General features: G+C 39.6%; 1 protein-coding gene across 3 annotated transcripts in view; it reads right to left on the bottom strand.

Moving 5' to 3' along the window:
* Window positions 1-23,164, bottom strand: part of PDE8A (phosphodiesterase 8A) — a 262,392-nt gene that overhangs the window by 203,638 nt on the left and 35,590 nt on the right. The window contains exon 1 of one of the 3 annotated variants that reach the window (XM_027852082.1): window positions 14,779-14,798. The exons of the other annotated variants lie outside the window; for them this stretch is intronic. The gene's annotated coding sequence lies outside the window, so the exon portion shown is untranslated. Of the gene's footprint in view, window positions 1-14,778; window positions 14,799-23,164 lie in introns of those variants that run through there. 3 annotated transcript variants of the gene reach the window in all.

The raw sequence follows: 23,164 nt of genomic DNA, 5'->3' as shown, positions 1-23,164 counted from the left end.
TAAGGCAAAAGGCTGTATTTTCCACAAAAGATCTCTGGTACATATCTTGGCCCAATACCCAGTCAAATGACTCATCAGAAGCAAAACTTGGATTCAGAACGCCATATTTTTGTTAAATGCACAAAGAGAAAGAAGTAATCTAGGGTAGAGGGCTAATGTTAATCCATGCCATGTATCAAGGCATGAATGGAATCACAGGATCTGACTTCCCTGTCCTTCTAAGGACCCTCACACGCTTGAAATACAGCCTATATAAAAAGGCAGGAAAGTTTTTATTCCTTTAGGGTTGTGAATTCTCAATTTTCCTCCCACTCTAACTGACCAGTTTATATCCCTAATTCATAATTCAAACTAAGCTTGTTAAATGAACTAAGAACAAAATACTCGTTCTTTCTATTTTAAAAATAAGCTAACCAGATTTTAAATCTATTCACTTGCAACATTGTGCTATGCTGATCACTAGCTGGTATCTAATGTATCTAATAGTCAATAAACGTTTATTGAGCACCTACTATGCACTGGGGATATAAAAAAGAAACAGAAAGATTGTTCCTGCCCTCAAGGAGCTTACAGTCTAAGGTGGGAGAGGACAAAAGAAAGCCAAAAAATGGTAGGGAGTAGTGGGGATTCCAAGGGATACTCCCCCTGGGGCATAATGGTAAATGAAACTGGAAAAGTCTGAGCCCTCTCTAAAGGGAAGCCTTGGAAAGAGTTCATTGCTCCACTCTCCAGCTTTCCAATTAGAAGAGAGGAGCAGCTGAGGGTGCTGAACAGGTGTTGACTATCAAAGGTGAAAAAAAAAATCTCCAAGATGATGAACTTTCAGGTGATGAGCTTATTCTCAGGGAGGCATGATGATTATGGAATAAAGGAAGTATCCCATCTTCGCTTAAGTATTCACTCACTTGGTTTCACATCCCCAGGTGTAATAGTCCCTCTGATAGGTGAACAAGTAGCAGTCAGTCAATGATTAACAAGCATTTATTATGTACTAATCATGTGCTAGACACTGTGCAGTAAGGGCTAGGAGTACACAGGACAAAAACCTTCAAGTAGCATGTATTCTAATGTAGTAAGCAAAAGAATAATAAAAAACAAATTTAAAATCTCCAGAATCACATGTGTGCAGAGGAATAAATGAACCCAATAGTTACTCTGCAGGAGCTAGAATAGACAGGAGGACCATTTCATTTCAAGAATCCATTCCCACTCCCACCATCCTAGTTCCAGTCTTCATTATCTCATGTCTGGATCACAGCAACAGTCTCCAAAGGGGTCATTGCCAGATAAATCTTCCTAATGCAGAGCTCTAAGCACATCACTCCATTGCTCAATAACCTTCAAGGGATCTCCAGTGCCATCCAATAAATTCCAGAGTCTTTATTCTGTTACTCAAGGTGCTCAGTGATATCCCTCCCCCTCCTCACCAATCTGCCTTTCCAACTTGAACTTGAACTTCCTCTAACATTTTTGTACTCCAGATGAACTGGGAGGCTCACTATCCCCCAAACGCATCTAAAGTTCTTGCCCCTTCCCTAAGCATTTGCTCAGTATTCCCAGTAATCTCTGTCCCCTTCATCTCTACCTCCTATGCATTCCTCAGGACCCAGCTCAGACACTATATTTTCTCTGATCTCTCCAAGTCCTTCCCACATATGAAATCATACCCCTCAAATGTAATTATATAATTCTAAATTATATATAATATATATTACATATATAATATAAATTAATATAAGTGTAATTATATAATCTACTTTGTCTCATTTTTCTATGTATGTCTGTCTTAGTTTCCCAATTAAATTAGCCCCTGCTGTCAGAAAGTTTATAATGTTTTGTCTTTGGTTTTATTCACCCCTCCCCACCATCGAGCAGACTGCCTAGCACATAGTAGGCATTTAACAGATGTTTGTTGTTTGTTGAATTTAAAATACTCCATGATCTAATGGCAATTTACCCAGCCTGCCTTCTGTCCCACTAGTCATCAAATATATTTTACCTTTTCCTCTCGCACCCTTGCTTACATTGAATGACTCTCTATTCCCTCTAGGATAAAACAGAAATTCTTCTGTTTGACTTTTAAAGCTTTCCACAAACTGGCTCACACCTACCTTTCTAGACTTACTTCCCATGAACTCCCCTTCACAGGTCCTACAAACAAAATGACTGATTATCTGTTCCCTAAACTTTGCATTCCATCTCATAGAATCACAGAATGGCACATAGAAAGGAACCTCAGAGGTCAACTAATCTGAACCCCTCATTTCAAAGACAACAAAACTGGGCCAAGGAGAGGTGAAGGAATTTAACCAAGGTCAAACAAGTCAAGTGGGATTTGAACCTTGGTCCTCCTGAATGCATTCATTCATAGGCTGCCTTCTCTCCCACCCATCGTGGGTTGAGGTTCTAGACCCTCCAAAAAGGCCCCACATTGACAAAAATCTGTGGGAGAACTCACCATCTGGCCCAGCAGGACCAGTAAATCTGGTACACTAAAACAAGGCCCCAAGGCTAGGTAGATTGACTGGAGGTCTCAGTCTCCCAAAGGAGTTTCCACAGCAGGTCTGCCAAGACTAAGTGCCTGGGTGGAGAAGGGAAAAGGGAGACCCCTTGCCTGGTTGCAACCCACTGCAGGAGAAACCCTGCCGGGAACAGGGTGATGAAGTCCAGCAGTTATGTGCAGGCTAGACAAGCCCAAGAAGCCCTGCTCAAACCTAGGGCCTAAGGGAATGTCTGATGGAAGTAGTTCCCTGAGAGCAGAGAGGGTGACATCACTCAGGGCTGGCAGTGAGAGAAGCAGGCAGTCAGCAAGATGACCTCAGCAGAGAAGTACTCACAGACTGCAGTGACTCAGGCAGCACAGGCCCCGTCCTCGTCGAAGCTCAGAAAATAGAGCTTCTCCAAAAACTAAGCATATAGACCCTCCCCAGAGTCCATCATGGCAACCAGGAAGAGCCATTACCGTCCACTGTCCAGGCCAGCCTACCTCATTTATGAGGATAAGCAGAAGGTCCCGGCACACAAGGCCTCCGCCCCAGGCTGGAAGGTCTAGAGAAGAAAAGAAGGAGCAGGAGCGGGCAATTTACTCCTCCTGAAGGTTCAAAACAGGTGAAGAACGTGATTGAAGTGATCCTTAGTTCTGCCCAACCAGGCAGATAGACAGAAAGGCAAGGTATCCAAAAGGAAGAGCAGAGAATGCTGGACAGGGATCCCAGTGAGGTGGGCCATGAGGCCAAGCCACTGACTCAAAAGAGGGAGTGGTCTGGTAGGGACAACATTGGCAGGTCCTGGCTGGTTCCCTCCCACCCAGCAGTACCCAGAGAGGCAGGATCACTACTTCTAGGAAGAAACATGGAGGCCGGGTGGAGGAGGCTTTAGATGGATAGACAAAGGTGACAATAATGGAAGATAAGTGTTGGAAAGGAAGAAGAAAAACAAATATATTAATGCAGTATTGGTGAAGTGCATTGGTTTAGCTATTCTAGAAAGAAATTTCTAACTATCCCCCCTCAAAAGTCTATATACCATTTGTCCCAGGGATACTACTGCAAGGACTATAACCCAAAGAGATCAAAGAAAGAGTGAAAGGGCTCAGATTGCAAAAAACTGATAGCAGCCCTTTGTGTAGTGGCAAAGAACTGAAAACTAAAGAGGTGCCTACCAATTGGAGAATGGGTGAATAAATCTTAGCATTATAGATGTATCAGAATATTATTGGGTCATGAGAAAAAATGAAAAGGGGTAAGCTCAGAGAAACTTCAGAAGATGTTATGATCTCGGGCAGAGTGAAGCAGAACCAGGAGAACAATTTATACAAGAACAGGTACATCGAGAGCACAGTGTCTGACATGTAACAAACGCTAATAAATACTTGTTGACAATAATGACATTTTTAAAGACAAATAACGTCAAAAAACTTTAGAACTTTCAGATTAATGCAATGAATGATTCCAGAGGATGACAATCTTTGCTACCCACCTCTTGACAGAGAGGTGATGGATTCAAGCTGCAGAATGAGACATATATTTATGGTGCCTGGAATACAATCGACATTAATTAATGCTCATAGATCAACTGATGGATCCTCTTAATTAAAAGTTCTCTTTCATCGGTTTAGTTTTCCTATAATGAAATTTTTATAAAAATTTTCACATTTGAATAGCAAAATGTAATTGAGGGTTCTTACCTTGGACCACTTAAAAACATTCACATGATCTGAAATAATGAACTAGATTCTGTTCATATCCCTTTCCCTGGTCTTCTTGAAGATAACCTCATAGATAATTTTATGGTGTACAATCCTCCTACTGTTCATACACACCATTAAGGTAAAGGACAAAGCATTCTCCTCTAAGATGAGGAAGCATTGATAATATAGTAAAATAAATCAGATAAATACACAGAAAACAAAGGGGAATGTAATGTGTGCCATACGGGAAATGTGAATTATTTGTTCAAAGGATATGATATTTCTGTATAAGGGATGGGAAGGCTTCGTGAAGCAAGTGGCATTTGAGCCGAACCTTGAAGGATGCTGATTTCAGTGGGCAAAGACATGGGGGAAGAGAGCAAGATGTGAGAAAAGGTGGAGAAGTGGGAAACATTGACCCCATTGCCTCAGTTCCTTTCAAGTAATTTTCACTTACTATTTTTATTGAGTATCCATTTCACAAATTGAGATTGTGTTGTAATTATCATAAATGAGATGTAAAGGTAATAATTTGTGCATTATTAGTTATAAGCCAAACTTCAGCTGCCTCTGTCAAACGGAGAGAGTAATATATTAGCTGCCTCTTAGGGACATTGTGAGCAATGCAGTCTGTAAACCTTCATAGAATCACAAGATTTAGAGCAAAAAAAAAAAAAGAGCCTGAAAGATCATCTAACATTAGCAATCTTCCTCCTTTTAGAAATAAACATATCAAGGTCCAGTTAGCCAGGGACCTAGGAAAAGGAATACATGATGAGTTTTAACCACAGTGGTATTTGCCCATCAAAGTATATCAATATTGATTTTATAAATCCTATTCAATACGTAAGTACTTTCTGGAGCAGGTATTTTGAGTTTTATTCTTGGTTATTTGTATAAGTCACATCATTTCCCTATGCCTCAATTTCCCTATGTGGAAAAGGGAGAAAATAAACATCTCCTCTGTATTAACTATAGTTAAGAGCTGGATTTTAAGAATGAGATGAGCCAGTTTGGTTTAGGATTTTAATGTCAACAGGCATTGGACATTATCAAACTGAAAAATGGTAGAGCTGGTAGTGACCTTGGAGAGCATCTCAGCTACTCTTCTTCCTTTACAATTGAAGAAACTGAAGTCCATAGATGCTAAGTTATTGAACCAACGTCAAGGAGCCATTTCATAAAAGAGCCTGGACTAGAACCCAGTTTCCAGATTCCTAATCCAGTGTTCCTCTCCTTCCATCTCACTACCACCCCTTACGATATTGCTGCTAAATTATGTTATAAGTTCGCCAACAGCAACAAAACATTTCTTGTGAAGCAGAGTAACTAGATCTCTGAAAAAGCAAACTCAATTGTATTCTCCTTTTTTTGGTTTCATCACCAAGACTTAGGTCCACTCAGTTTGAACCATACAGATTCTCTTACTGGTCAGGACTCTGGTCTCTAAACAAGCAAACGCCTCAATCTACCCCACCCCAATTACCTGAAAGAACAAGTAGAAAAGAAAAATGTCCTTTTGTCTCATGAATGACACAAGTAAAAGACAAAAGTTAAAAAGGATAAACAGCTTTTTTTTTTTAATTTCCCATTTCAATGGTCAGAGTGACAAGTTTAAATAAAGGAAAAAACAAATTCTACAATTTAGCAAACTGCTCCTACATGCACAGGAGTAATGAGTTCTATATAATTTCATTCCTTTATGTTGCTTCTTACATTTTTGAAATGTAGAATTTTTTTTAAAAGACATAGATGGCTAAGAAAAACGCTAAACCTTCTCAGATAATGAAGACCACAACAAAACTATGTTGTCTGCCTAATGACAGAGAGATTAGGCTCTCGACACAAACTCCTTCCTAGTCTATCCACTTAGATCTCGACCTGCCTCCTAAATGAACCATCTGCAACTAGGGAATAACCCTTTTTCAAAAAATTGTTATTATTTATTCTGTTAAACATTTCTCTATTACATGTAAAATATTTTAAACAATCATTTTTTAAAATTTTGAGTTCTAAATCCTCTCCCTCCCTCTTGCCATTCTCTCTTCCTCGAGAAGACAAGCAATTTGATTTTGATTATACATATGAGGTCATGCAAAACATATTTTCATATTAGCCATGTTATAAAAGAAAACACAAAATAAAATAATAAAGATGAAGAAAATTTTTAAAAGCACGCTTCAATCTGCATTCACAATTCATCAGTTCTCTCTCTGGAAGTAACTATCATTTTTCACCATGGGTCCTTTGGAATTGTCTTGGATCATTGACTTGGTCAGAATAACTAAGTCTTTCACAGTTGACCATCCTTACAATATTGCTGTTACCATGTACAATGTTCTCCTGTTTCTGCTCACTTCACTCTGCATGAGTTCATATAAGTTTTCCCAGGTTTTTCTGAAGCCATCCTGCTCATTATTTCTTAGAGCACAATAGTATTACATCACAATCATATACCATAACTTGTTCAGCCTTTCCCTAACTTTCCCCTCAATTTCTAATTCTTTGCCACCACAAAAAGAGCTGCTATAAATATTTTGTATAAATAGGTCCTTTTCCCTTTTCTTTGATCTCTCTGGGATACAGACCTAGTAATAGTATTGCTGGGTCAAAGGATATATACAGTTTTATAGCCCTTTGGGCATAGTTCCAAATTGTTATCCAGAAAAATTGGACTTAGTTCACGACTGCACTAGCAGTGAATTAGTGACCCAATTTTCCCCACATCCCCTCAAACATTTATTTGTTATTTTCCTTTTGTGTCATGTTAGCCAATCTGATAAGTATGAGGTGATACCTCAGAGTTGTTTTAATTTGCATTTTTCTAATCAGCAGTGATTTAAGCATTTTTTTCATGTAACTATGTTTTGATTTCTTCTTCTGAAAGCTGCCTATTCATATTCTTTGACCATTTATCAGTTGAGAAATAGCTCTTAGTTCCCTATGTTTGAGAAATGAGGCCTTTATTAGAGGAACTTGCGAATTTTTTCTCCAGTTTCCTGTTTTCCTTCTAATTTTGATTGCATTAGTTTTGTTTGTGCAAAAGCTTTTTAATTTCAGGTAATCAAAATTATCTATTTTACTTCCTGTAATCTGTTCTATCTCTTGTTTGGTTATAAACTCTTCTCTTATCCATAGTTCTGACAGGTACATTTTTCCATGCTCTCCTAATTTACTTACGATATCACCTTTTATGTCTAAAACATGAATCCATTTTGACCTTATCTTGGTATACAGTGTGAGGTGTTGGTTTATGCCTAGTTTCTGCCAAACTACTTTCCAGCTTTCCTAGTAATTTTTGCCAAATGGTGAGTTCTTACCCCCAAAGCTTGGCTCTTTGGGTTTATCTAACACTGGATTACTATGGTCATTTATGGTGTCATTACTTGTACCTAATATTTTCCACTGATCCACCACTCTATTTCTTAGCTGGTACCAGATTGTTTTGATGATTATGATTCAATCATTTTTCAGTGCCCAACTCTTTATGACCTCATTTAGGATTTTCTTGGCAAAGATACTGGAGTGGTTTGCCAGTTCCTTTCCCAGCTCATTTTACAGATGAGGAACTGAGGCAGAGTTAAGTGACTTGCCCAGAGTCACAAAGCTCAGTGTCAGAGGCAGAATTTGAGTCTTCCTCATTCCAAGCCCCGGACTCTAGCCACTGCATGACCTGGCTTCCTCTTTTAATGGTTATCACTTCGTAATATAGTTTGAAATCTGGAACCGCTAGTCTGCCTTCCTTAACATTTTTTTTCATTGATTGCCTTGATATTTTTGCTCTTTTGTTCTTCGAGATGAATTTTGTTACTATTTTTTCTAGCTCTATAAAATACTTTTTGGTAGTTTGATTGTTATGACACTGAATGAGTAATAACTTAGGTAGAATTATCATTTTTATTATATTTATTATATTCGCTCAACCTACCCATGGACAACGACTATTTCTCCAATTGTTTAGATTTGTTTTTATTTGTGTGAAAAGTGTTTTGAAATCATGTTCAAATAATCCCTGGATTTGTCTTGGCAGGTAGAGTCCCAAGTATTTTATATTGTCAACAGTTATTTTAAATGGAATTTCTCTATCTTTTCCTGCTGTGTTTTGTTGGTATTATATAGAAATGCTGATGATTTGCATGGTTTTATTTTATATCTTACTACTTTGCAAAAGTTGTTCAAGATTTTAACTAGTTTTTTTAGTTGATTCTCTAGAGTTCTCTAAGTATACCATCATATCATCTGCAAAGAGTGATAGTTTTGTTTCTTCACTGCCTATATTTATTCCTTCTATTTCTTTTTCTTTTCTTATTGCTATAGCTAGCATTTCTAGTACAACACTGAATAATAGTGGTGCTAATAGACATCCTTGCTCTACTGCTGATCTTATTGAGAAGGCTTCAAGTTTATTCCCATTACAGACAATGCTTGCTGGTGGTTTTAGAAAGATACTACTTCTCATTTTAAGAAAGTCTCCATTGACTCCTATGCTTTCTAGTGTTTTTTAATAGGAATGGGTGTTATACTTGTCAAAGGCTTTTTCTGTATCTATTGATATAATCATATGATTTTTATTGTTAACTCATATGGTCAATGATACCAATAGTTTTCCTAATGTTGAACCAGCCTTGCATTACCAGTCATAGTGTATGATCTTTGTGATATATTACTATAATCTCCTTGCTAGCATTTTATTTAAGATGTTCATATTGAAATTCATAAGGAAACTGGTCTATAGTTTTCTTTTTTTTTTTTTTTGCTCTTCCTGGTTTAGTTATCAAAACCATATTTGTGTCATAAAAGAAATTTGGTAGGACTCTTCCTTTACCTATTTTTTTCAAATAGTTTATACAGTATTGAGATTAATTGTTCCTTAAATGTTTCATAGTATTAGCTTGTGAATTCATCTAGTCCTGGGGATTTTTTCTAATGGAGTTCATTGATGGTTTGTTCAATTTCTTTTTCTAAGATAGGGTTTTTTAAGTATTCTATTTTATCTTCTGTTAATATGGGCAGTTTACATTTTTGTAAATATTCATCTATTTCATTTAGATGGTCAATTTTACTATCATATATTTGGGCAAAATAATTCCTAACAATTGCTTTGGCAGTTAAGTGAAAGATGGATTAGAGCAGAGAGAGACTTCTGACAGAAGAACGATGTAGACGGCTATTGCAATAGTGATGAGGGCCGGAGCCAAGGTGTTGGCTCTATGAATGGAGAAAAGATATGCAAGATGCTGTAAAGGTAGAAATGGCAAGACTTGACAACAGATTAGATATGTGGGGTGAGTCTGAGTGTCAAGTCAAGAATGACACAGGCTGTAAACCAGAATGACAGGGAGAGTGGTGGTGTCTTAGACAGTACTAGAAATGTTTACAAGAGGGGATGGTTTGGGGGAAAAGATTCCAAGATGTCTAAAAGGCAGCTAATGATGCAGAATTGTAAATATAGAGCTGGGAATCATCTGCATAGAGATAATAATTGAATCTATGGCAACTGAGGTCAACAAATGAGATAGCATAGAAAAAGAAGAGAAGAGGACCTAGGACAAAGCCTTGGAAGATACCTAAAGCTAATAGGTGTGGCGTGAATATAGATCCAGCAAAGGAGACTGAAAAGTCTTTCTATCTCCCATGAATAATAGGGGGTCTGATACAAGGGAGAAAAGTAAAAGATATGTGACCCAGTTATGAAAATGTTTAATCATTCCCTTTTCCAAGCCATTATTCATACTGTATTTATTTTCTATGATCGATCAATAGATAGATAGATAGATTTCAGTTTCCTCATCAGCAAAATGGGGATAATAATAGCTTCTACCTCCCAGGGCTGTTGTAAGGATCAAATGAAATAATATTTGTAAAGTCTTTAGCTCAGTGCCTTGCACATAATAGGTGCCTAATAAATGTTTGTTTCCTTCCTTCCTTTCCAGGAGTAAAGGTAGTACTGACTTGGTTTTGGTTTCAGAACTGGAAAGCAGCATCTGGGGGAGGGAAACCACATCTGGTGGGAAAGTGGACAGAAAGAAGATGGTGGGGGGAACAAAGGAAGCATGGATAGAGCAGCTAGCCTCACTCTGAGGCATTCACCGATCAGGAATTCCAGAGATGAAGCAATTAAGACCTCTGGGCAGCAAGTCACATCCCCCTCCTCCTCCTCCTCCTGTATTAACCAAAAGCCACTGTTCCTGAGCTATAGATTCCAAGTTTGAGTATCCCAGGATATCTACACTGATGCAACTTGATAAAGGAATACCAGACCCTGCTATGAAGACAGGAATGCCAGCTACAGAGAAGCCAGAAACCACTTTCATGGTGCCAAAGCCTACTGAGATGACCTCTGAATGCATGAAAAAAAAAATTCAACTATTTCAGCTTTACCCAGTGACATTTGCTTGAGGCCACATATAGGAAACACCCCAGCACTTTTATGAAAGGCCCCTGAGTCACAGATTTACTGAGTCACAAAATGATGGAGCTGGAAGGGACTTTAGAGGTCTTTGCTGAGTCTGTGATCTAATTAAAACCCCTTCATTTTACTTGGGAGGCAGCAAAATGGGAGTGTGCCCAAGGTCACAGAGTTCATTTGTGGTAAAGCTGACTCTCATCAGGGCTTCCCCTTCCCTGGTCAGAGCTCTCTCCATCACACCAGACCATGATACATAAAGTACATGATCAATTAGTGAATCAACTTAGTGTCTACAATGTGCTGAGCCCTGTACAAGATAATGGGGAGGAAGAAAAAAAGTAAACAACCCCAGCCTTCTAGAATTTTATTCCTATTTGGGGGGGGGGGATATGTATGTAAACAAGGCATCCCAAAAGTCTTAATGAGTATTTTTGCTATTAAAACTCATTAAAGCTAAAACTTCACTAAGTGATGGATCCAGAGAAGCGTGGAGAGAACTATAAGAACTGATGGAGAGTGAAGGAAGCAGAGACTAGAAAACATATACAGTGTGACCACAAGGATATAAATGGAAAGAACAATCACACACTAAAAAAAATCAAAAGCAAATGTAACAAAATTATAAAGATCAAGCATAACTCAAATGAAGAGCAATGAGAGGACAGTCCCAACCCACCCCTTCATGGAAGTGGAAAGACCACAAGTGTTACATGATGCATGTTTTTGGCCTTTTTTAATGATTTGATCAGTTGTGCTGACTTTTTTCCCTCTCTACAAAATACTATTTCTTATATGGGATGGCTCTCTGAAAGGGGGAGGAAAGGGATACTTGGGATAACTATAATGATGAAAGAAACAGAAGACATTGATGGGTTTTAAACTGCACCAAGACTTTTTGGAAACCCCATATAAGCATTTTCAAAATAAATACAAGGTTACTTTGGAGTAGAGAAGCATGAGGGAATCAGGAAAGACCTTGTGTGAAAGGTGAGTGGTACAAACTCTGCTTGGCAGGAATCTAGGGCTTCTAAGAGGTAAACGTAAGGATGGAGTGCATTCCAGGCATAAGGAACAACCCGTACCAAAGCCTGTAGTCACGAGGGACAAGAGATAATTTATACCACTTAAGTATAGTGTTGGACCCCAATAGGACCAAAAAGTAACAAAGGAAAGGAAGGAATAAATCACAATGATGGTTCCCTGTTCTTATACCATAAATAAATAAATAAAGCTAAAGAAACTATACCCTCTAAGGTTCCTTCCAGGTCTGTTTCCTAATCCTAATCTTATCCTTTGTCCGAATGACGTCCAGTCCTTAGATATGATGACAGAAGCTAATAAGAGAACTCATTGTGCCTATGAGCAATCCCAGAACTCAGAAGCCTAATGCTAAGGGGACATTACCTTCCCTTTCAAAAGGAAAAAAAAAACCTGCCATAAAGTAATCTGTCCCTGCTCAGAGCCTGACCCAATCAGGTAATTACTACTAACCTGACACAAATACTTCTCCCTGCCAAGGGCATTAAATGTGAAAGAGTGACTTTGGTTAATACTGTTGGTCCCAAGAGAACAAATCTGTGGCATCCATTTGTCCAAAAGAGGCGGAAAATACCACCACCACTACCCAAACCCCCGCCCCAAAAAAACCAACCCAACTGTATGATTCTCTTAGACCCTAAATAGCTAAGAAATCCAGATGAGTCATATTACCTGCAGGCTTTACTCCTTCCCAAATAATAAAACTACCTGTTGAAAACCCTGGCCTTCACTACAACAATGCATAGAATGCATTGTCCCTGAATGTCACAGAACCCCAGTCTTGTAGTGGCCAGGTTCTTGCCTTTGCCCCTAATACATCCCCCCTGAGTTCAGGTGCCTGTGTATAGGTCCCTAATGCCTGATGACAGCTCTCTCTGACAATGATTCACTTGCCTATTTGGACCTTCTAAGTTCACCTGGTTCTTTGACCCTCTGCCTTGTCTAGATGTACTTGTCTAGATCTTCTCCAGTCATACTGGGGTTCTTCAGGCAAAAGCATGACCCAGCCTAGACTAACATATCACATTCTAGACTCAAATATCAGTTTACAGTAATTGTGACCCATCTGTTCTAGCTTCCCCTCTAGCTAATGTTCCAATCTTGCTTCAGCCTGCCTGCCAGACCTTAGATCAAAGAGCTCCTAAGTCTGTACCTGCGCTTAGACCAAAGGCTCTGAAATTTTTTGTGTATCATAGACCCCTGATAACACACATGGACTCCTCAGAATAATGTTTTTAAAAGCACAAAATAAAAAAACTTAGGATTATTAAGGAAACCAATTCTATTGAAATACCCAAAATATTTTTAAAAAACAATTTTGTGAATCCAGTTAAGAACCTCTGACTTAGACCCTAAGTCTGTACCCCATCCTTTCAGTGTACCTGAATCACCAGTCCTAGACTTCCAACTCTAGTCCAACTACTTGGTGTCCAAACCTAAGCTTTTGACAATACATGAACCATGTTTATACTTTATCAATTGTTCTTATCAAACCTTCAAAGCATTCTTAATGGGATAAAGTAATAGAAGGAAATTATACCCTGTAAGTCACTGAGGCTGCCTGAGCAATATCACACCATCCCTACCTGCTAGGGATCAGAGTAGACCTGCCACAGGTTCCTGTGGGAGGCCAAAGGTCCCCCACCCTTGGCCAAGAAAGTAAACACCTTTGATAGGCACTTGACCTCCCTTGATCTAGAATGAGTGCCTCAGAATTAACACTCTTGAATACCTATGCATCTTATCTTACAACATGGCCACTTAAAGGGTGGGCTAGAAGGGAAGAGAATAGAACTGGCAAGAAAGGCAAGTTAAGGACAAGAGGGCATTTATAGTGGAAGAAACTCTGAGAGGCAACATTCTGCCAAGAAGCAATGGTTTTGTTTGGAAGAAAAGAAAGAACATGAGAGAGAAGGAAAATCTGCAAAGCAGATCCAAGAGAAAAGGAAGATTCTGGTGGAGCTCAGACCTCTCTACCCCAGTTTTAATCTTCAACAAAGGGCTACCAAGTCTTTTAGGAAACCCAAATATGAAAGAGCTATAAGAAGCAGCATGTTAGTTTAATGTCATTCCTCCACAAATACAGTTTTCAGCTGCAGAAATGTCTTAAAGGGAAATGAATGAAACCTTCATTTTTCCTCTGCTTTTGCCAGGGGCTCTCTGGTTTTTCATTCTTAGTATCTCTTGAACCAACTCATAACCGAGAGGCACGTACTTCATCTTGAACACTCCTATGGAAATTATCCTCACACACTGTACTGAGAAATCCAGCACATTTTTCCTACTTCAGAGTTCCCAACAGTCACTATTACTTTAAATCTTTCTGTTTTTATGTGTCTCTGAGGCATTTTTCTAAGATTAAAAGGCTTTACAATAGCCATTTAGAAACATAAAAGTATGCCATCAAACACCCAGTCTCGCAGAGAAGCTCCATTGATTTGGACTTAAAACCCTAATATGAAATTGCAAATTAAATTTAAAAAACTAGTCTTTACAAGGTGACTGGGAGTTAAAGGCCAGGCACATGGAGACTGGGAATAAAAGACAGAAATCTATCTACTGGAAGAAAATGTACAGTGCATTTATTGGAAAGGACTTAGAACCTGAAGCTTGGAAACATAAAACTGCTGTGGCACCCTAGTGCCTACTGAAAGAGTAAAGGTCAAATCCCACTGTTCAGTATTCAAAGCCTTTTACAATTTGGTGTCCCTTTATCTTTGCAGTCATATTTCACTGTGTTCCCTTCCAAAGGGTCTACAATCTAGTCAAATGAGACTACTTGGCATCTCCTGTACGTGGCCCAAACTCATTGCCTCTTTAGTTTTGTTGAATCTATTCCCCAGGCCAGGAATGGCCTTCATTTTCATCTTACAGGCAGTTCAGTGCCAGAGCGGGTAGAGTGCCAGCCTCAGAGTCAGGAAGACCTGAGTTTGAATCCCGACTCAGACACTGTGTGGCCCTGGGGAAGTTATTTAACTTCTCTGACACTGTTTCCTCATCTGTAAAATGGGGATAATAACAACATCTACGATAATACAGAGGGAAGGCGCTGTTGTAGGCTTTAAAGGGTTCTATTAATGTTAACTATCTTTAGGACTGGATAGAGATTGGACTTGTAATTTTACTGGTATGGAGAACTCACCTATGAGCAAATTCCTTCTCCCAAGATAGACTGATGCCTTCTCTGTGACTTGTAGTCTTAGAGACTCGGCTACCTGGAACACTGAGAATAAATGATTTGACTGGGGTCACACAGCCAATGTGTGTCAGAGCCAGAGCCAGCTCCCTACTCTACATCTTCATTATGGTTGTTGTTATATAAAGTACTTTGCAAACCTTAAAGCCATGCAAATATTCGTTATTATTGTTATAGTTGCTATTAATAATCATCACCTTCTTGGATTCTTACCTTTCCTCTAAAGCTCAACTCAGATGCTGTCTTCTCCATGAAATCTTCTGTGATCCCAGGAGTCAATAATGACCTTCCCCTCACTCCCAACCCCCTCCCCGAATCCTCACAATGCACTTGGTTTTCACCTTTCTAATTCTACATAATGGCTGTCTATCTGTACACCTCCAGCGAAGTCCCCCTCCAATACCTCCCCATGGCAAGATGGCAGGCCTGAGTTTTCTAAGGCTACCCCTGCGGGGAACAGGACCTGGCAGGTGCCACAAAGCTGGAAAGTTGACAAGTATAGGTCCTGCAACAAATCGGCATCCGCTGTCCAAGGAGCGCCCTAGCTAAGTTTGGGGAGATCTATCACCAGAAAGGAGGCACCAAATTTAAAACTTTGGGCCATAGCAATTCACAAGCCCTCATCCATGAATCAATCAACAAGCATGCACTGATTAAGCAGTGCCAGGCACTGTGCTCGGCACTGGAGACAACGAGGCAAAGAATGAAACAATTCTGACCCCAGTGAGCAGAATCAAGGGGCTGTGGGGAACCCAGTCCAGGGAAATCACAGATCATTCATGTATTGAAGTACATGAATGCATCATTCCCCTGTACTGGACCATAAGCTCTCTGACACCTTAACTAACCTTTGTATCTCCCTAAGCAGCTAACGTGGTGTTCTCCACAGTAGCATCAGTAATGAGGAGCTAGAAGGGACCTCAGAAGGCATCTAGTCGAATTTTCTTACTCTACAGAAGAGGAAATTAAGGTCCAGACATACTGATTTGCCCAAAGCCACATTGGTAATTAGATGAAGAAGCAGGATTTGAATCCTGGACCTCTGACTCCAAATCCAGTGTTCTTTCCACTCTCAGAAGCTTCAGAAAGCTTCGTGCCAAGCTAACTAGTTAAGTAACCTATGACAAGTTTGATTTCTCTGAGCCTCAGTTTTTTCATCTGTAAAACAGGAATATTACCTGCCTTGCAGGTAAAATAATAATATTACCTTTATTATGTGATTGTTGTGAATATTCAAGGCAATAATATCCATTAAAAAAAACTTTTAGAAAGCTATACAAGCTATAGAAATATAACTGACTATTTTTCTTACCAAAGCAGGTAAACTTTATTCATTTAACCTTTTTCTTTTTAAGTTTTACGGTTTAGTCGTCAACAAACACTCACTAAGCCACAAATATCCAGAAGGGCCAATCCAAATCTCACTCTGCTTCTAAATACTGAAACATTCCTCCAGGCACTAAATGTCATCCATGGAGCTATTTTGAGAATTTGAGGGGTTAAGAAATCGCTGAAGGACATTTTCCATAATTCCCATAATGAGAAGGTTCTCTTAATACTCTGGGAAGTCCTGGCACTTGGACCTGTACTCTCCCTCACTGCTGTAAAAGTTTTCATCTCGTGCCTTTGGTCCCTCCCAGAAAGTGAGATCAAAGGCCATCGCCTACTAGGCTTCCAGATGCCTTCTAAATAGATTTATATGGCTCACTCCTTTTTTTTTCTTCTTCTCAAAACAAGTTGCTTGCTACTTTAATGAAAAATAGGGGTTGGGGTGAGATAGGAAACAGTCATTTTGAATGTTTTAGAATAATTTATTTTAAAAACTTCAGTAGCCAAGAAGCTCAAGAAATAAATGTAATATTTTATGGTTCATTCAATTCAATAAGCATCTAGCCCTCCTGGCCTATTTACTGTTTCTCACATATTGCACTCCATTTCCTGCCTCAATACCTTTGCCCTGGCTGTGTCCTACATGCTTGCTCCTCACCTCAATGCCATCACCGCCTATAACAATCTTGTGTTCATTTTGTAGATATTATGCATATGTACATATATATGTATGATATATATGCATATACACACATTTATATACATATGTTATATACATATGTGTATATATACAAATGCATATATTGAAAGACATATATACTTACACGTTTACATATTGACTCTTCCATTAGAATGTAAGCTCCTTGAGGGCAAGAACTGTTTTATTTTTGTCTTAATATCCCTAGCACAATGCCTGCTATTTAGTGTATATTTAACAAATGTGTATTGACTATCTAAGTGTCTATTACGACCAAGGCATTAGTGAGTACAAAAAAACACAAATAAAGCTGATTCTACTGTCGAGGAATCTACATTCTAATGGGGGAGAGAAGGCAACAATAAACAAACAAATTATATGTTATAATTAACTAGTCAATATTGGTTAAAACATGAAACTATAAATAAAATTTCAAAAATGTACTGCATAAGTACGTTACTGAGCTCCGCTCACAGCTGAAAGGAATCAGAGGTGGCTAAGGGAACAAGAGAGACATTTTGTAACAAGATCAATGAAATGACAACATATGTATGTGTGACAGAAAAAGAGAATTTGGTGAGATGGAAATTTCTCCTTAACTTCACCCTCACTTTATCTTGAAGTTGGAACAATGAACTGACCAATGTGTGATATGGAACAACTGTACCGATCCTGTTTGTTTACTAAAACATACCAGGGGCAGCTGGGTGGTGCAATGGGTAAAGCACCAGCACTGGAGTCAGGAGGACCTGAGTTCAAATCCAGCCTCAGACACTTGACACTAGCTGTGTGACCCCAGCCAAGTCACTTAACACCCCCCCCCAAAAAAAAAATAACCCAGAGCTAAGAAAAAGAATCCTATATCAAGGATACATATGGTCATAGGATCATACATTTAAAGGCCATCTAGTTCAGCTCCTTCATTTTACAGATGAGGAAAGGGAGACCCAGAAAGGCAAAATGACCTTCCCAAGATCATACAGGTAGTAAGGACCTGAAAGTTTTTGAATCCAGGACTTCCTGACTCTAAATTTAATGACTTGGTATGTCTTGCTGCCTCTCTTCCTCAAAATAGATGTTTTTAAAACTAAGAAGCCCTAGGGGTAGCTAGGTGGCGCAGTGGATAAAGCTCTGGCCTTGGAGTCAGGAGGACCTGAGTTCAAATCTAGCCTCAGACACATGACACTTACTAGCTGTGTGACCCTGGGCAAGTCACTTAACCCCGATTGCCTCACCAAAAAAAAAAAAAACGAAGAAACAAAGGAGCCTTGAACCAGCAATGCCCTTGGGTAATAATATTATGTAACACACATGGAAAGAAACGACAATAAATAATTTTGTGATGCCCCACTTATAATAACAGTATGTTATTGTTGTTCAGTCACGTTTGACTCTTTTTGGGTTGACAAACTCCACTTGGGGGTATTCTTGGCAAAGATACTGGAGTGATTTGCTATTTCCTTCTCCAGTTCATTTTACAGATGAAGAAACTGAGGCAAACAGGGTTAAGTGACTTACTCTGGGTCACAAGGTTAATAAGTGTCTGAGGTCAGATTTGAACTCAGGTCTTCCTGACTGCAGGCCTGGGTGCTCTTGACCATTTCACCACCCAGCTGCCCTATAATAACAGTAGCTCCCATTTATAAAGCCCTTTAAGGCTTACAGAGTACTTTTACTTATAAGAACCCCTTGAGGGAGAGAGTACCAATATTATTATCCATATTGCCCGTGTTCTACCTGTGTGACACTGGGTTAGTTATTTTACTTTGTGGGGTGTCAGTTTCCTCATCTCTGAAATGGGGTGAGGCAGGGTGGATGACCTCTAACGTCTCTTCCAGCTCTAAAACCCTCTGATCCTAAACTAAACTGTTCTTCAAATGCTAGGCTCCCAGTAGCTTCCTCTACTTTGTCCACAGAAATCCCATGATCCAGTCTTTCATTGTCCTGAGCAAAGACTATAAGCTCAGCTACCCCAGCAAGCCCCTCCCCCACCCCCCCAATCTCCATTACCGTCTGGAAGGTTCTCTGCTCAGCTCCAGCCTGTCCTTTAATCAAAATATTACCATTTTACAGATGAGAAAACTGAGGCTCAAAGAGGCTTGCAATTCTGGATCTGAAGGAGAAAGTGATGCTGCTGACTTTGCACAGCCCTCCCTCACTTAAATCCAATCCACTTGCAAGACACGGCATCACCTTCCTGATGTCATGGTCCTCTTCAAGTACAAAGGACCAACAACAACAGGAACATTTCAGTGCAATTCAACAAACATTAATTAAGCCTGCTAGAGGTAAGTAGCTGGCATAAGTGGCCTGCCCACACTTACAAAGCTAGTAAGCGTTGCCCAGAGTTCCATCAAGCCTAGGTTTTCTGACTCCAAGTCCAGGGTTCCACTCACTACCAGGCACTGTTTCCTTTCGCCAGGGTTGTCTGGTATCTTTTACTGTGCAGATGTGAACAGTAACGGAAGGATAAAGAAAAGACAGGGGGAGGAAAAGTTCACTAAAGAAGGAAGAACATAGCCATAAGAAGTGATAGACATGAGAATAAAGATGGACAAGAGGAAGAGCATATTTAGCAACGGGGGAGCGAAGTCCTACATGTCTCATAGCCACAAGGGCATCATCACTTTGCCACATTAAGAGATATCCAATGGCCCCCTGAAGCATCCCTGGATCTCACCGTACCCATACAATCACCAACATCCATAATGATGGTGCTGAATAATTGGAAAAGATCGAATTGTGTCCCCAGGATAACCTTTGTTTACTAAGGCAGGGAAGAGTATAATTAGCATAACCTGGTAGCCGCGGTACAACTTCTAAACAGAACTCTCCCTAGGCTACTTCCTTACTACTGCTTTCTAGCAACTTTCCCCTGCTACCACCCAGGGGAATGGGAAGGGGAGAGGATGACTTTTTCAAAGATGGCACTCCCGGGATTTACGGGATTTTCCCAACACTCTTCTAAGCAGTAAAACTGCATCGGAGTTGTAAAATCTAGGTTCAAGTTTCAATCCCTACACTTTATAGTTGTGTGGTCCCATTTAACACCTTGATTCTTGGTTTGACCATCTGTAAAAGAACAATCATAATACTTGCATTATCTCACAATACAGATTAATGAGTGGCTAAGGCAACTAGATGGTGGAACGGATAGACTGATGGATTTGGAAGTCAGGAAACCCAGAGTTCAGTTTCTGCCTCAGATACTTACTAGCTGTGTGACTCTAAACAAGTCATTTAACCTCTGTCTGCCTCAGTTTCCTCATCTGTAAAATTGAGATAATAATAGCATCTACCTCCCAGAATGTCTGGGAGGAGTGAAAGATATAGATATAGATATATAGAGAGATGTATGTATGCATATGTACACATACATACATGCATACATACATACACATATGTGAAGTGCTGCGATCCTTACAAGCTATGTAAATGCTGCTAGCTCTTGTTATTATGTGAGAACCACATGAAAGCACACATGTGAAAAGGCTTTGCCAAACTTAAAGCACTATGTAAACATCAGCTGTAATTATTAAGGCAGAATGTTGAGGAAGGAATATTATGAGAAAGGCAGTTTTTAAAACTTAAAGTGTTAAATAAATGTTAGTTATTACTGTTACTACCATCCAATAATGATCAGGAACCAGCTCACAGAAGGGGATTGTTAAATTTTCAGTATGAGCATTTATTTACACTTCAGAAATAAGCAAATGACCCAAATCAAGGGTTGATTTATTCTACTTTTGATTGGCTAGACTTTAAAAAGTAGTGGAGAAAATGGTAATAATGCAGATTAAACGTAAAAGTGTGTTATGCATTTTCCCCCTGGAGAGCTGGTTGTTAAATATTTATCAGCATACCCTGCTACCATCTCTCATCTACCCTGTGGCCCATAGTACAACCAGTACAGTACAGTTATTTTAAAGTGCCCAACTATTTTACTACAGTGTTAGAGAATGATGGAATACTAATTCTACCCATTGGGGTAAATTACAAGAATTCTCTCATGTGACTCAATCTGCTTGTCCCAAGAGTAAAGCATTATTTCATCTTTTCCAGCCTCCCTCTACTTTACTCCCTTTTTGGTTCTGAAGTGCCTTCTCTAACGTCACTAACACTCGGAGGGGAGTCACTCTCCTTTACTGTTAGCTCACTGACTTGCAGCCTCGAACCCACCACCAGAACTATTCATCTAAGCTCCCTTGCTTGCTAGGAAAGTATGTTTTCTTTTCCATACCCCCGGTCAACTCTTCAAAATGTAGTATGGGGAAAAATTGGAGTTGGAGGGCCCATGTTCTACCTGTGTGACACTGGGTTAGTTATTTTACTTTGTGGGGTGTCAGTTTCCTCATCTCTGAAATGGGGTGAGGCAGGGTGGATGACCTCTAACGTCTCTTCCAGCTCTAAAACCCTCTGATCCTAAACTAAACTGTTCTTCAAATGCTAGGTTCCCAGTAGCTTCCTCTACTTTGTCCACAGAAATCCCATGATCCAGTCTTTCATTGTCCTGAGCAAAGACTATAAGCTCAGCTACCCCAGCAAGCCCCTCCCCTACCCCCCCAATCTCCATTACCGTCTGGAAGGTTCTCTGCTCAGCTCCAGCCTGTCCTTTAATCAAAGCCTGAAAGTCTTTCTCAACTCCTTCCTACGCCCAGCTTCACAGAGCTCATGCTGCTCATGGTGGCAGAGAAATCTCCTTCAGCCCAAACATGCTTCCCTGGCATGTGCCCAAAATGCTGTTTCCTTTTACAGCAGAAATAGGGCCACTAAAGTGCCTGCTGACCACAGGGACTGACTTAGAAAACCACATATTAACATTATCTATGTTCTATTTTATTCTGAATAATTTTGTTAAATGTTTCCCAAATACATTTTCATCCGGTTCAGGCTGTACTTAGCAGTGTTGAGGCTGCAAAGGGGCCCTTGGGCTGAGTGTTTAACATCTCTTCCTTACAGGATTTACACACTCACCTGTCCATTATGTCATCTACATCATTTCATTTTAGAGTCCCATCCTCTCCCTCCCCTGCCAGTAATCCACAGTGATAGCTCTGGAGAATGTTATAAATTCTAGGAAGATTTCTATGGAAAAAAAAGTTAATAATAAAAATGGTTTAACACCTTTAGCGCTCATTTAACCAGAGCCTACCTTTTCTCAGGAATGTTAGGAAAGTGAGATATAATTAGACAGATTTGTATAGCATATTACCTTTTTTTTTTTTTACCAAGTGAGTTTCCACCTTTATTATCTCATTTCTACCTCAGAAAAGTATTTTAAAAAAACCTCATATGAGTCTATTATCTCATTTCTACCTCAGAAAAGTCAGAGGCCAGATGATTTAGAGTTGACACTGTACAGTCAATGTTACGTGGATAGAAAATTAACAGCATTAATTTCCTAAGCAAATATCCTTGTACAAGCATGAGAGTACCATTTAATTGTGAAGCAGACAAAAATTATCACCCCCATTTTCTGTGAAAGCAACATCACATAGTGGATAATAATGTCATGAGACCTGGGTCTGAATTCTGCCTCAGATACCTACTAGATGTGTGACTGTTAATAAATCACTTAAATTCTCTCACCCTGAATTTTCTTCTCTATAAAATGGGGATAAATAATACATCTCAACTCATGGGACTGTTGTGAGTGAAGTGTTTCACCAGCTTTGAAGCGCTCTGGAAACATAATCTTTTGTTATGAAGAGAAGGAGGAAGGGGAAGAGGAAAGAGAAAGAGGAGAAGGAGAAAGAGAAGAATGTGGTGGAGGAGGAGGAAGAGAAGAAGAAGAAGAAGAAGAAGAAGAAGAAGAAGAAGAAGAAGAAGAAGAAAACTGGGGGTCCATGGAGGAAAGACAAGGGAGAAGGGAAGGGTAGGAAAATAAAGACTCTCCCAAGATTAAACTCCTAGTTCATAACAGAGTGAAGACTGTTGGATCTCAGAATGGTACTCTGCCTATGATACCACCCTACCTACCAGTTACCAGTTTTTCTTCTAGCCCATGTGTAGTATATGATTCCCACTGTTACAACAAGCAGGAAGAGAGGGCAAAGGGGCTGTGGGAGCAGGAAGGCAGCAGCTGTTGCCAATAAACCTAATAAGGACATCAGCTCCATTTCCACACTGAAGCTGCCCATGAGCGGTACAGTAGGGAGAACTCAGGTCTCTAGGCTTATTTTCCCTACACTATTCCTTATCCTGTGGCCATAGAGCTAAGTGTATTGACAGGACGTTGTGTATGAGAGCCAAATCATAATTATTTGTGGCAAAACAACACAGCTCTGGGGAGTCTGGTTACCTAGG

Source organism: Vombatus ursinus, unplaced genomic scaffold (assembly GCF_900497805.2).
Source record: "Vombatus ursinus unplaced genomic scaffold, bare-nosed wombat genome assembly UNPS02009205.1, whole genome shotgun sequence".
Lineage (NCBI taxonomy): Eukaryota > Metazoa > Chordata > Mammalia > Diprotodontia > Vombatidae > Vombatus > Vombatus ursinus.
Note: the sequence above shows the minus strand (reverse complement) of the source record. Positions and strands in the feature narration are given on the sequence as shown.